This window comes from Mustela lutreola, chromosome 5 (genome assembly GCF_030435805.1).
Source record: "Mustela lutreola isolate mMusLut2 chromosome 5, mMusLut2.pri, whole genome shotgun sequence".
In the NCBI taxonomy this organism is placed as follows: Eukaryota; Metazoa; Chordata; class Mammalia; order Carnivora; family Mustelidae; genus Mustela; species Mustela lutreola.
In genome coordinates this window covers 19053630-19065767 of record NC_081294.1, presented here as the reverse complement: position 1 = coordinate 19065767, position 12138 = coordinate 19053630, and positions in this window count along the sequence as shown.

Here is a 12138-nt window from a genome sequence, read left to right as displayed (position 1 = left end):
CCCTGCTTAAAAGCAGTAGCCTATGGACTTTCTAAGGAAGTGGTTCAAAGCAACATGCACATGATAAATGTTACCTCTATAAATCTAAGAGGATCAACAATTATCGAGCTTTTTTCTGAGGTTCTGGATTCCTAAACTTTCTTTGGAATTTTTCCCCACCTTCCGACAGATATATTGCCTTAACAAGTTAATAGACTTTTGCTACTTCTTGCTTACAAGCTCAAATCAGCATGACATCACCATCTGAAAGGAGCAGCATGATATTTTGTGCAATATCAAAAGATCAAGATAACAGTGAACCTTATTATGACAAGGAGTCAGAACAAAATAGCCCTGAGTGTAGACAGTTGTATTGATGTCTTCATAATGTAAGAGTACATAGCTTCTGCTGGAATTTTATATTTGATAAAGGGAAAAAAATAGACATTTCTTTACCAGAAAACAATAGTTTTATTGACTGAGTCCACTAAAGATAAAATAATTAGCACAGCAACTGGAACTGAAGTCAACACATGATAAAAATAACAATTAAGTATGCTCACTTATCAGTATCTGTTTTTCCGTAAAAGTCAAATAGAAAAATTCAGAGAAGTAAAAGAAAGGACACTTTTACATTTTTTCATGTATTTGAGTGTAGTAGTGATATTTGCAATCTGTCAATTATGTTATAGTGCTTTTGGTTTATTATTTTGTAGGACAGAAAAATTCCAAGATCATCTGCTTTTCCCTTTTTGCCATAATAAACCCCTATCTCTAGTTCAGAGGATGGGTAAAAGCTGTTTCTCAACTATGTATATACGAACAGGCAAATATAATGCATGTTTTGGGGCACTGATTGAGAGAGATTCAGTTGAAACTCTTCATTTGTAATTTGATCACCTGTTCTATTTATTAATTCACTTCCTCTCTGCTCCAAATTCACCTGTCAATACATACATGCCCTTCAATAATTGATAGAGTTTCTTTAGGGATCACTCTTTCCTTTACAGGAAACATAGCAGGAAACCCTCTCGGTAAAGGGCACTGGAAGGATATTGAAGGTGAAAGACAATGTTTAGAACTTTTGACTTAGTTTAAATCCATTCAAACATTCCTATCTCTCTGAGTATTAATCCTTCAGAGCTATAAAGAAGAAATTCTAGGGACGCCTGGGTGGCTCAGTGGTTTAAGCCTCTGTCTTCAGTTCAGGTCATGATCTTGGGTCTCGGGATTAAACCCCACATCAGGCTCTCTGCTCAGCGGGGAGCCTGCTTCTCTCTCTCTCTCTCTCTCTCTCTCTCTCTCTCTGCCTGCCTCTCTGCCTGCTTATGATCTCTGTAAAATAAATAAATAAAATCTTTAAAAAAAAGAAATTCTAAATATATCTTTATTACAAGCCGTTGTTTAATCTAGGTTCATGCTATTCAATTGGGTTGACTATTAGAGGCACTTCTGTGGTAGGAATAAACTCAGTGAATCAAACATGCTGATGGGTCCATCTTTGTCAAACTACATGTCTTCTTCCATAAGATAATCTCTCAGAATTTTTCCTCACCGGTATTACTTAGGTTCTATCAACATGAATAGTTAAAACCGCGTAGTTCCTTTAATAGCTATGCTATCTTCTCCCAGGGAAGGTATCATCATTTCTTTGGATGATTTAATTATTTTACTCTAATTATCCAGATCTAGTTGGGTATAGATGCAATGAGAGGTAGTGGGGTGGGTCTTGACAAAAGTTGGCATCTGTGTGCAAATCAAATGTTCCTTTTTAGAATTTTACAGGTTCTAGAAGTAAGGGGAGTCTGGTCTCCTCAGAAGAGAAGAGGGTAGTATTGTTTGGGAAGGTAGGCACAAAAGGGTAAGGAGGTTTAATATAAGAATGAGGAATGTTCCTTAATTTCCTAACTCCTTATCTTTCATAAGAATGCCATCAGACCAATTGAAAGTTATGTTTTATTATTGCATTATCTTGCCTATCTGAATCCAATTTAACTACTGACAATAAGACTCTTGAGATGCCTGGGCAGCTCAGATGGTTGAGTGTCTGCCTTAGGCTCAGGTCATGATCGCAGGGTCCTAGGATCAGACCCCACACTGGGCTCTCTGCTCAGTGGGAGTCTGCTTTTCCCTCTGTCTCTGCCCCTCTCTCCCCACTCATGCTCTTTCTCTCTCACCCTCTCAAATGTATAAATAAAAATCTTTTTAAAAAAAGACTCTTACTAACTTGAAATTAAACCAAGTCCCATATGGAATTCTAAATTTCCATTTATGATGCCTGTTCTGGAAAACATTTCAAACATTTAATCCTCTATTAGGGAAGATTCAAATAGGAAAACATAAGTTTTACATATTTCAAATAAGAAGGATTCAATACAGGGATTTAGATGATTCAAACTACTAGTAAGAATAGTCACAGAGGGTATTTCTAATTTCAGCTTTTGGGCACTGTAGGAATCACAGGGAAACAATGATTAATGATATTAGTTGCTTCAAACACCAAAGTAGATGATTATTAGAAAGATACCTTTATAAAAGCCACTAATGAAGCCCCGATATTTGCTTTATTGCCTGTCCACAGTAGCCTTAAGAAAATAGTTTTTCATTCCCTTTACTTTCAAAATTTTATATGAGTACTTTTTATTAGCAACATTTAACATGAAGCTTGATTTTTAAGGGAGGGTAAGAAATAAAGGTTCAGGGATTTCAGCCCTTGTAGCACAAAGTAAGACATATATGGACAGAAGGATAATATCTGGCACAAAAAGACACTGATTATTTTCAGCAGATGGTGTTTTAGTCTGCTTGGGCTGCTACGATAGAATACCAAAGTCTGAGTGGCTTACATGCAACCAAAATTCATTTCCCGCAGTTCTGGAGACTCATAATGAAGAAACAGGAAGATCTGGGGGCACCTGGGTGGCTCAATGGGTTAAGCCTCTGCCTTCAGCTCAGGTCATGGTCTCAGGGTCCTGAGATCGAGCCCCACATTGGGCTCTCTGCTCAGTGGGGAGCCTGTTCCACACCTTCCCCCCGCCGCTGCTTGCCTCTTTGCCTACTTGTGATCTCTCGTTCAAATAAATAAAATCTAAAAAAGAAAAGAAAAGAAAAGAAACAGGAAGATTTGGTATTTAGTGAGAAACAAGTTCCTAAACTCATTGATATCCATCTTTTTACTGAGTCCTCCCATGATAGAAGGCATGAAGGGCCTCTCTGGGGTCTCTTTTATAAGGCACTAATCACATTCGTAACAGCTCCACCCTCATTGACTTGGTCACCTCCCGAAGGTTCCAATTTCAAAGACCCTCACACTGAGAATTCGGTTTCAACATAGGAATTTTGGAAGGACGCAAGAGTTCTGTCTACAGTGGTTGAGTTCTAAATTCTAAATAATCGAAATACTAAAATGGTCTATTTGCTCTGCTAAAAGTAGATAAGAGGAGCATAAGTAAAGAATCAGTGAAGCCAGTTAGAAAGTTTCTTCATGAATCAAGAAAAGAGATAAAGACACCCTGTTTCAGAATGGCAGTGGCGAAGCTGGTGAGAAGTAGCCAAATTCTAGAAATATTTTGAAGAGACAACCAAAAGTATTTGTAGGAGGGCAAAATAGAGTATATAAGGGGAAAGTTGGAGTTAAAGGACGTTGTTTGGTCTGAGCGTCAAAGGACCGAGTTGCCATTAGTGTAGTGTAGATGGGAAAGAGGACAAATAGAGTATGTTAAGAAAGAAAAGAATTTTAGTTTTCATATATTATGAGAATTTTATTAGTTACGTAAGTCGGCATATTGAGTAAATATTTGAATATTTCAGTCTGGAGTTTTGAGTGTGTGATTTGGAAGTGGTTGGCATATAGATGCATTTAAAATCATGAGGCAGATAAAACAGCACTAACGGTGGGTGTATTTAGGGAAGAGAAAAGAAGACTGATGTTCAGAATATAGCAACATTAAAAAGTTAGGCAAAGAAAGGAATCCAGCAAATGAGGCTAAAAAGAAATAACTAGTGAGGTAGGAAACCAATCTTAAATCCAAGTGGAGAAAAAAAGAAAAAAAAAAGATGACAGTGAGGTGAGAAGCTGTGTCAGACACTGCTAATAGGGCATGTCAGATAGGGACTGAAAATCTGGCTATTCAACTTAGCAAAGAAGGCTGAATATTCAATTTGACACAACAGCAAACTCAATGCATGGTCATGAATCACTGAATGGGGTCGAATCACTGATAGCAGAGGGACTAATGCAGTACGAACTTTGTGCAAGAAAACAAAGGAAAAAACCTGTTTTTTAATTTTTTTTTGTTTTTGATAGTCATCATAACTAGAAATTACAAGTTAATATTTACTTCCTCCAAAATAATGGCTACCTAATCAGCATGGAGAAATAAGCAAATATATTGATGGAAGAGCTATCCTAGTAAGTGTCCTCCTAAAATTCCTTTTGCTGATAAATGGCAGAAGGCAGGATAAATATTAATACTTACTACAGTGGTTCTCAGTGATCTTAGGATTTTCAAAAAAAAAAGAAAGAAAGAAAGAAAAAAAGAAAGAAATATAAATGGAAGATCTCTTTAGGAAAAACAAAATTAGGAGCCCTTGGATGGTTCAGTTGTTTAAGCGACTGGCTTCAGCTCAGGTCATGATCCCAGGGTCCTGGGACTCAGCCCCACATGGGGCCCTGCTCAGCGGGGAGCCTGCTTCTCCCTCTCTGCTTCCCCTGCTGTGTTCTCTCTCTTACTGTGTTTCTCTCTGTCAAATAAATAAATAAAATCTTTTAAAAAAGAAGAAAATTAAAAAATATATATTTAGGGTGGAATCAAACTTGAACAAAGAATACCAGGTGGTTCAGAGAAGTCTGCACACAGCTAGTGGAGACAGGAGTGGGGACAAAAGAACAGAAGTCAGAAGGATCAGAAGGACTGGGTGGGTCATAAAGGGAATACATAATGAAGGGTGACAAGAATTGATGAATATTTGGTTGGACATAAAATACAAATACATAAATATAATTTAGTTTATAAATATTAGTACGGTACCCAATGTTTTAGGCTCCTGAATTCTTATATGGAGACTTAACCATTTCTACTCTGTATGTCTACTATTACATCTTTGCATATTTTTTTAAAGATTTTATTTATTTGACAGACAGAGATCACAAGTAGGTGGCGAAACAGGCAGAGAGAGAGCAGGGGAAGCAGGTTCCCCGCTGAGCAGGGAGGCTGATGCAAGGCTGGAGATCATGACCTGAGCTGAGGGCAGAGGCTTAACCCACTGAGCCACCCAGGTGCCCCTACATCTTTGCATATTAAGAAAAATATATTAAATGAGTATTTGGCACTGTACCATTTTCATTCTTATTAAGTGTAATTTTGCTTCTCTCAAAAGCCATTGACATTAAAACCAAAAATCCGTTGTCAACTATGTGTGCTGAAATCACAGACTATTCCCACAGTGATCATGTTCTTATGAACCTAAACATAAGGACAGAAAAAAGTCTTCTCACATCATCAGATAATAATGGATGGACCCAAATACAAAATTTTACAACATTAAGCCCTTAACTCAATTCCTTTGTAATAAAGATACAATCTTTTATAATATGGAAAGTTTAGAAGGGGCCACTTCTATTTCCAGCTCTGTAATGTATGAATTTCAAATAAATGAGAAAATTTAAACAGTGACTCTACCATTGATTACTATCAAGAGAGCATTTTACAATTCATAAATCCTAGTGAAATCTATTTTGCAACTTGTCATCTTTTCTAAATCACCATTTTCTTTGTAAAAAATAGATGTTGGAAATACAAAACAGCAAAGCATATTTTAACCTATCTAGATGTGGGATAAATTGTGCTTTTCTATTTGAAGTAGATAAAAAGAACATTTATCAGATATATAACTTAGTTGTAAATACAGGACATTCAAGCATACTTTCTAAATAAGACTACCATTGATTTGGACAGATCAAATGAAAATAAATCATGACTAAATATAATTATCTAGTCTTTGGCATGATTAAGTACTTTCGGGTCGTGATTTATTTAGCTTACATACCTAGGTATTTTACTTTTTAAAACAGATGTTGGTGATGTCAATCTAACTGGAACAATTTACTATCTCTCTTTGCCAAGAGAAAATGAAGGAAAACTAATTTGATTCCTTTCTACAGGAGAAAACCTCTCCTGGAAAGTGACCATAAAAATGTGATGTATATTATTTATTATAGTAGTGAGCTCCAAGTTGAAATATTAAAGAAACCAATGACTACCTTATACAATAATACAATTCTTGGATTGCTAAGGAAAATAGAGATATCTAGTTTCTTCTTCTTGTTCTTTTTTTTTTTTTTTTTTTTTTTAAGAGATGGATCAGGGAAGCAGAGAGACAGGGGGAAGCAGGCTCCCAGGCTACCCGTTGAGCAGAGAGTCCAATGTGGGGCTTGATCCCAGGACTCTGAGATCATGACCTGAGCCGAAGGCAGTGGCTTAACCCACTGAGCCACCCAGGTGCCCCATCTAATTTCTTCTTGACACTGTGCTGGCCTTCAAAAGAAATGTCTGAGCTTAAAAGATAAATGAGTATTTCACAAATAAAATGTAATATTAAAGAGAAAACACATGCTTTTATTTGGCAATTTTTTGTTAACGATAAAGGCAATCCAATTGTATCCAGGCTTGACCATAGTTTCTGGGGAGGAATTAGGTAATTAATACTGGTCTTAATACTGAATCCCAGGACTGTTATAGAAAATGACACAATCAGGAAGAAAACCATGAAACAGGAAATAGATCCTCATGCAGAAATTGAGACACTGTCCTGTGACCAAGAGTGTAGACTTATTATGGAAAACTGAAGATAATTTCTTAGAAGAAGGGAGAACTACTTAGAAGGTCAAAATAAAATGAGGAATATCCATAAAAGGACATTATAATGACTAGTAAATGTCCTTCTTATGAGTTTCAAAATTCAATTTCAAAATTCAAATTCCATATTATATGTCCCTCAGAAATTGTCTCCAGCCTACACACACACACACACACACACACACACACACACACACACACACATTTTCAAAGCCCAAAAGTAAAATATTATGGAGACAGAAAACCAGCCAACTTCACCCCATCTTTAAGACATCCTGTAGTTCAAGAAGAAAACAGCAATACATGGAGTGATAACCATGGTGGAGCTAGGACTAGGAGTGAATGACCTCATAATAAGTGAAGAGATATTTAACGATGTAACTTTCTGAATTTCTCTTCATAAGGAAAAGAGAGAGGGAGAGGAAAAGCTGATTTCTGTTTAGTGGGGATAGGGCCTGATGTATGGAACCTATTCCACCATGGAAGTTTGTAAAGAGAATAATTAGAGCCAATGTGGTAGCTCTCACCACAGCATACCCTTTTTGTTAGGAGGAATTATGTCCCTCTCACATGCAAAATATGCTCACACTCAGGATTCTTAGTCTGCTCAATTATCAAGTCGTGAGACTCAAAGTCCAAGATACTCCCAACTCTATCAGATTCAAGTATCACTCTTTTTAGTCAGATGACCGATGGATAAACTACTTATTTGCCCTCCTTTATCATATACCGCCCCCCGCCCCACACACACAAAGTTAAAACCTGGACAGGAAAACTGCAACAAAATCTTATTCAACAGGAAGAAGAATGGTAGACTTATCACAGTCACTGATTCTTAGCAATTCTGAAGTCATTCTGAGTAAAGACTTTCAGGTTCCCCTAATGTTTCCTAACTAAACTCTGGTTCTGCTTAGTCATCTATCTTTCTGTTGTTCTCTAAGGGTTTTTCTGCTATTGTCTTTGGTCACCTATAAAAAGAACATTAAACAATATTACCTGTTTGATGGCAGATAACTATTTTAAGCCTGCTTTCTGCCTCTAAAGCATTCAGCTTCCAAAGAACATGGCATATCTAAAAGAATTCAGTTACCTATTAGGTCAGATCTAGATAACATTGTCAATAAAGCTTTCTCAAAGCAGTATGGGTGTGTTGTTTGTCTATTTTTTTAAACAGTATTTTTTAAGCAGTATGAATTTTCTAAATATTTGATTCTAGTTAGTCCATTACACAAAAACTCTAATATTCATTTATACTATATATGCCTTTTTTGACAAATAATGCTAAAAAATTAGGCTGCTTTATAGAATAATAGTCTACACTTCTTAAAATTGTTTTTTCTCCCCTAGTTTAAAGAAATCACTAAAGACTCCTTTATATGCGTCACAAATTTTATCCAGAAACCCTATAATACTGGATACCACCTAGGATTTTGTCTAGGACCACACACTGTAACTAAATTTAAAGGCTCTTTACTCAGTAAATAGTTTGGGTGTGAGAGGTAGTTTAATTTTCTTTTCTGAAAATAATATTGTTATCATTGCATCTTATCATATGAAGCTAAGACAAAATGATTCATTCTCAAATATCCTACCTAAAAGTCATGCCCCTGTTGACATTACATTAAATGCATGTTCAGTCTTTCAAGTTATTGTAAATTTAATTTTACCAAATGTTCAACAACTAAATATTAAATGTCAACATTTTTTAGTCTTCTTTAACCATATCTTCACCACTTCTCCAGCATCCATTCCTTATGTGATTCTAATGACAATGACGTGTCACAGACTTTTTGTTGCAACTACACCCCGACTTCCAGTTCATATTTTAAATCGTCAACAATTGCTGTGTATCAAAAAACCCCTAAATTAAGTGGCTGAAAATAGCAACATTTATGTTCACTTATGCCTTGATAGCTCAGCACACACTCAACGGACGGAGACTGGGGTCAGGTGGACGACCCCAGACTCACAGATAGGTTCACACACAGCTTGGAGAAAACTGTTCTTAGTCATGGCTGAGGTGGGCTGGGGCTTCTTTGCTCTGGGGCTTTATCTGGGGCTTCTTTTCTCTTTGTGTGTCTTATTCTCCTCCTGAGATGAGCGGCGTTGCCCAAGTGGATAGTCCTGGTGACATGGCGTAATTAAGCACAAGTCAAGTGGAAAGAAGTCAAGTATAGGAGGCAGAGTCGAGAAAATACTGAACATCTTAAAGAACTTCAAAGTCATACATGGCAAAGGGTATGGATGCAAGCACTGCCGAACAATGAGGCCAAATCACAATTTACTGAACAGAGATTTACCTAACTCTCTTGAGTTTATTTCTCTAAAATACTGCTCACACATATTTCTGCCCAGAGTTTCTTTTCTTTTCTTTTTAAAGGTTTTATTTATTTATTTGAAAGAGACAGAGAGAATGAGAGAGAAAGAGAACATGAGAGGGAAGAGGTCAGAGAGAAGCAGACTCCCCACCAAGCAGGGAGCCGGATGCAGGACTCGATCCCAGGACTCCAGGATTATAACCCGAGCCAAAGGCAGTTGCTTAACCAATGGGGCCACCCAGGCACCCATTGCTCAGAGTTTCTGTTTCTCCATACTCTACTGCAACTTAGTATTAACATGAGAATTTTTTAAATGCAGTACGCATCCTTTTTTCAAGAAAGTTTTTCTGACATCCCCATTTAGAAATTACATTGTGTCCTACTAATCTTTAGAGTATTTTGTTCTAATCACTAATATGAATATAGTCTTTACAGCTTTGCACTAAACCCACTCATATTAATTTCCTCAAATTCAGTACTTATTTCAAGTTAAGAAAAATATCATAACCACCCTTGTAGCACCTCAAGAGTGTTGCATATAATTGTTTCCATTATGGCTATTCTATATACTTAATGTAATTATTAAATGACAACAGTTTATGAGTCAATAATACCTCTTTTCTTAAACTATTAATTTGTTCCAAGTTTTCAAATGTAGGTGCCTTGAAAGATATTAAATATTTCTTACATAAATATTATTTTATAAATATGTATGCATGTTTAAAAAAGAATGTTGAAAGGTTACTTAAATAATGAGTCTTATTAATATTATTCTCATGAAAAGTTTACATGACTTTGAAACTTCACCTCTGTAGTGCTTTACATGACTTGGGAAAAAGATTTCTAAAAACCATTACACAATTCATTGCCTTATAGCTAACATGACATTTATAAACCAATTCAAATGAAGTATTACGATTGTAAGAATTTCATTTTGGTATCTAACCGTGTAAAAAATCATTTTAATCATAGAGCCTACTTTTCACATATCTAGCAACCACATTACATTTAATCTATTAACAATTTTAAATGTCTGATGTTTGAGTCATGGGCTAGAGCAGACAAATAATTGTTAGCAACTATATGCTGAGTGATCAAAAATATACAGTTTTAGATAATAAGAGATGCAAGACAGTACATTAACATAAGTGTCTGTTGGCAACCACTAACGAATGCATATCACTGCTCAATATAGAAGTGCTAGTAATTTGTCTGGAAGCCATACTCTTCCTTTAGATAGCATGCTATTAAATGTGATGTTTTTTGAGCTGAAAGGATTCGCTTTTTTTATTACCAAGTTTATATTATGTGTCATTATTTTATATTCTGATAACGTGATTCTCTCATCTTAGATTAAGTTTCAACAGCAATTTAAAATAACTAATAAACTCTGGAGCAAATTACTATTAAAGAAAAAAAAAAGAAAAACACAGTACCATTTGATGCTGAATTTAATTTAAAGAATCCATTTAATCAGCAAGAAATATTTACCGAGTGGTGCATTTTTTTTTATGTCAAAAGTTATCTTTATCATGTTGGATTAGTAGCCATTAAGCCAAACTTGAAATATTCATCTTCCCAACACAGTTGTTTATGCAGATTATATTACAAAATCATATTAAATTGCTCAGTTACAAATAATTTTGCTTTCTGTATCCAATCACTTTGTTACTCAGTCTTGACTCAGTCAATTAATTAAAAATATTTTTGAATTATTGCTGCATATTTGATTATGTGCCTCTATGAAGTTTATATATAAGTCACGGTTTCTGCTGTCAAATTTCTTATTATTATAAACACACGAATTTTATTCTATCAGATTATAAATATTATCTTTAAAAAGTGTAGATGGCAGTGGGACATTTTTCTCCTACCATGTATATAGCTTTTCTTCTCTTAGTGGGGCTAGACAGGTTATAGTAGATAGGTTAAAATGTCACATAAATTTCTTATTTTTATTTAAATGTGAAATTGTCAAATGGCTTCTTGCAAGAATAACTTCCTTGTTTTTTTTTTTTTAAGATTTTATTTATGACACAGAGAAAGAGTGCATTAGCACAAGCAGGAGTAGGGGTAGAGGGAGACAGATAAACCGAAGCAGACTCAAAGATGAGTGTGGAGCCCCGCATGGGACCTCATCCCAGGACCCTGAGATCATAACCTGGGCTGAAGGCAGAGGCTTAACTGACTGAACCATCCAGGCGCCCTGCAACAATAACTTTCTTAAGAGTTCTGAGACTATACTGGTCAGCAGATGCTTTCTGAAGAGAAAGGTGAGGATAAACTAATGTAGATGGAAAAGTTGAAAAATAAAATATCAGGATAAACATTATGTGTTAAGTCATAGCCAAAAGTCTTGATTTATATAAAAGTGACTGACGTAGACAGACCCAGGAGTGGTTCCTATGAAACCCAATTCCTTGTACTCATGTCCTTGTATTATCTTGTCCCCTTGGGTGTGGATGGAACCAATACTTGCTTCTACTAAATCACACAGCAAATGTGATAGGATTGATATTGATTAACTGTACATAGTTATTTTGCATAAAGGTGTCAATCATATTGTTAGAAGATCTGTTTTCCTTGCTGGCTCTGAATTCTCATGCTGCCATGTGTTGTACTTCTATGGAAAAGACCACAAGACAAGATGTTGAGGGTGGTTTCCAAGTCAACAGCTAGAAAGAAACAGTTCTTTAGCCCAGTATCCTGAAGGGAACTGAATGTTGCCAAAAACCACATGAGCTTCCCTAGTTGAGCCTCGTATGAGACTTCTACCCTAATCAACACTTGGAGATCTGCCTTGTGAGACCTTGAAGCAGAGGGCCTAATTAAGCTATACACAGACCCTGGGCTAAAAAACTGAGATAAACAAGTGTTGGTTATTTTAAGCCACTAAGTTTGTGGTAGTATTTGCACACAGCAACAGATAATTAATACAGTAACTAAACATTTGAGCCTTCTAAATGGCAAACTTATTGGAGAAA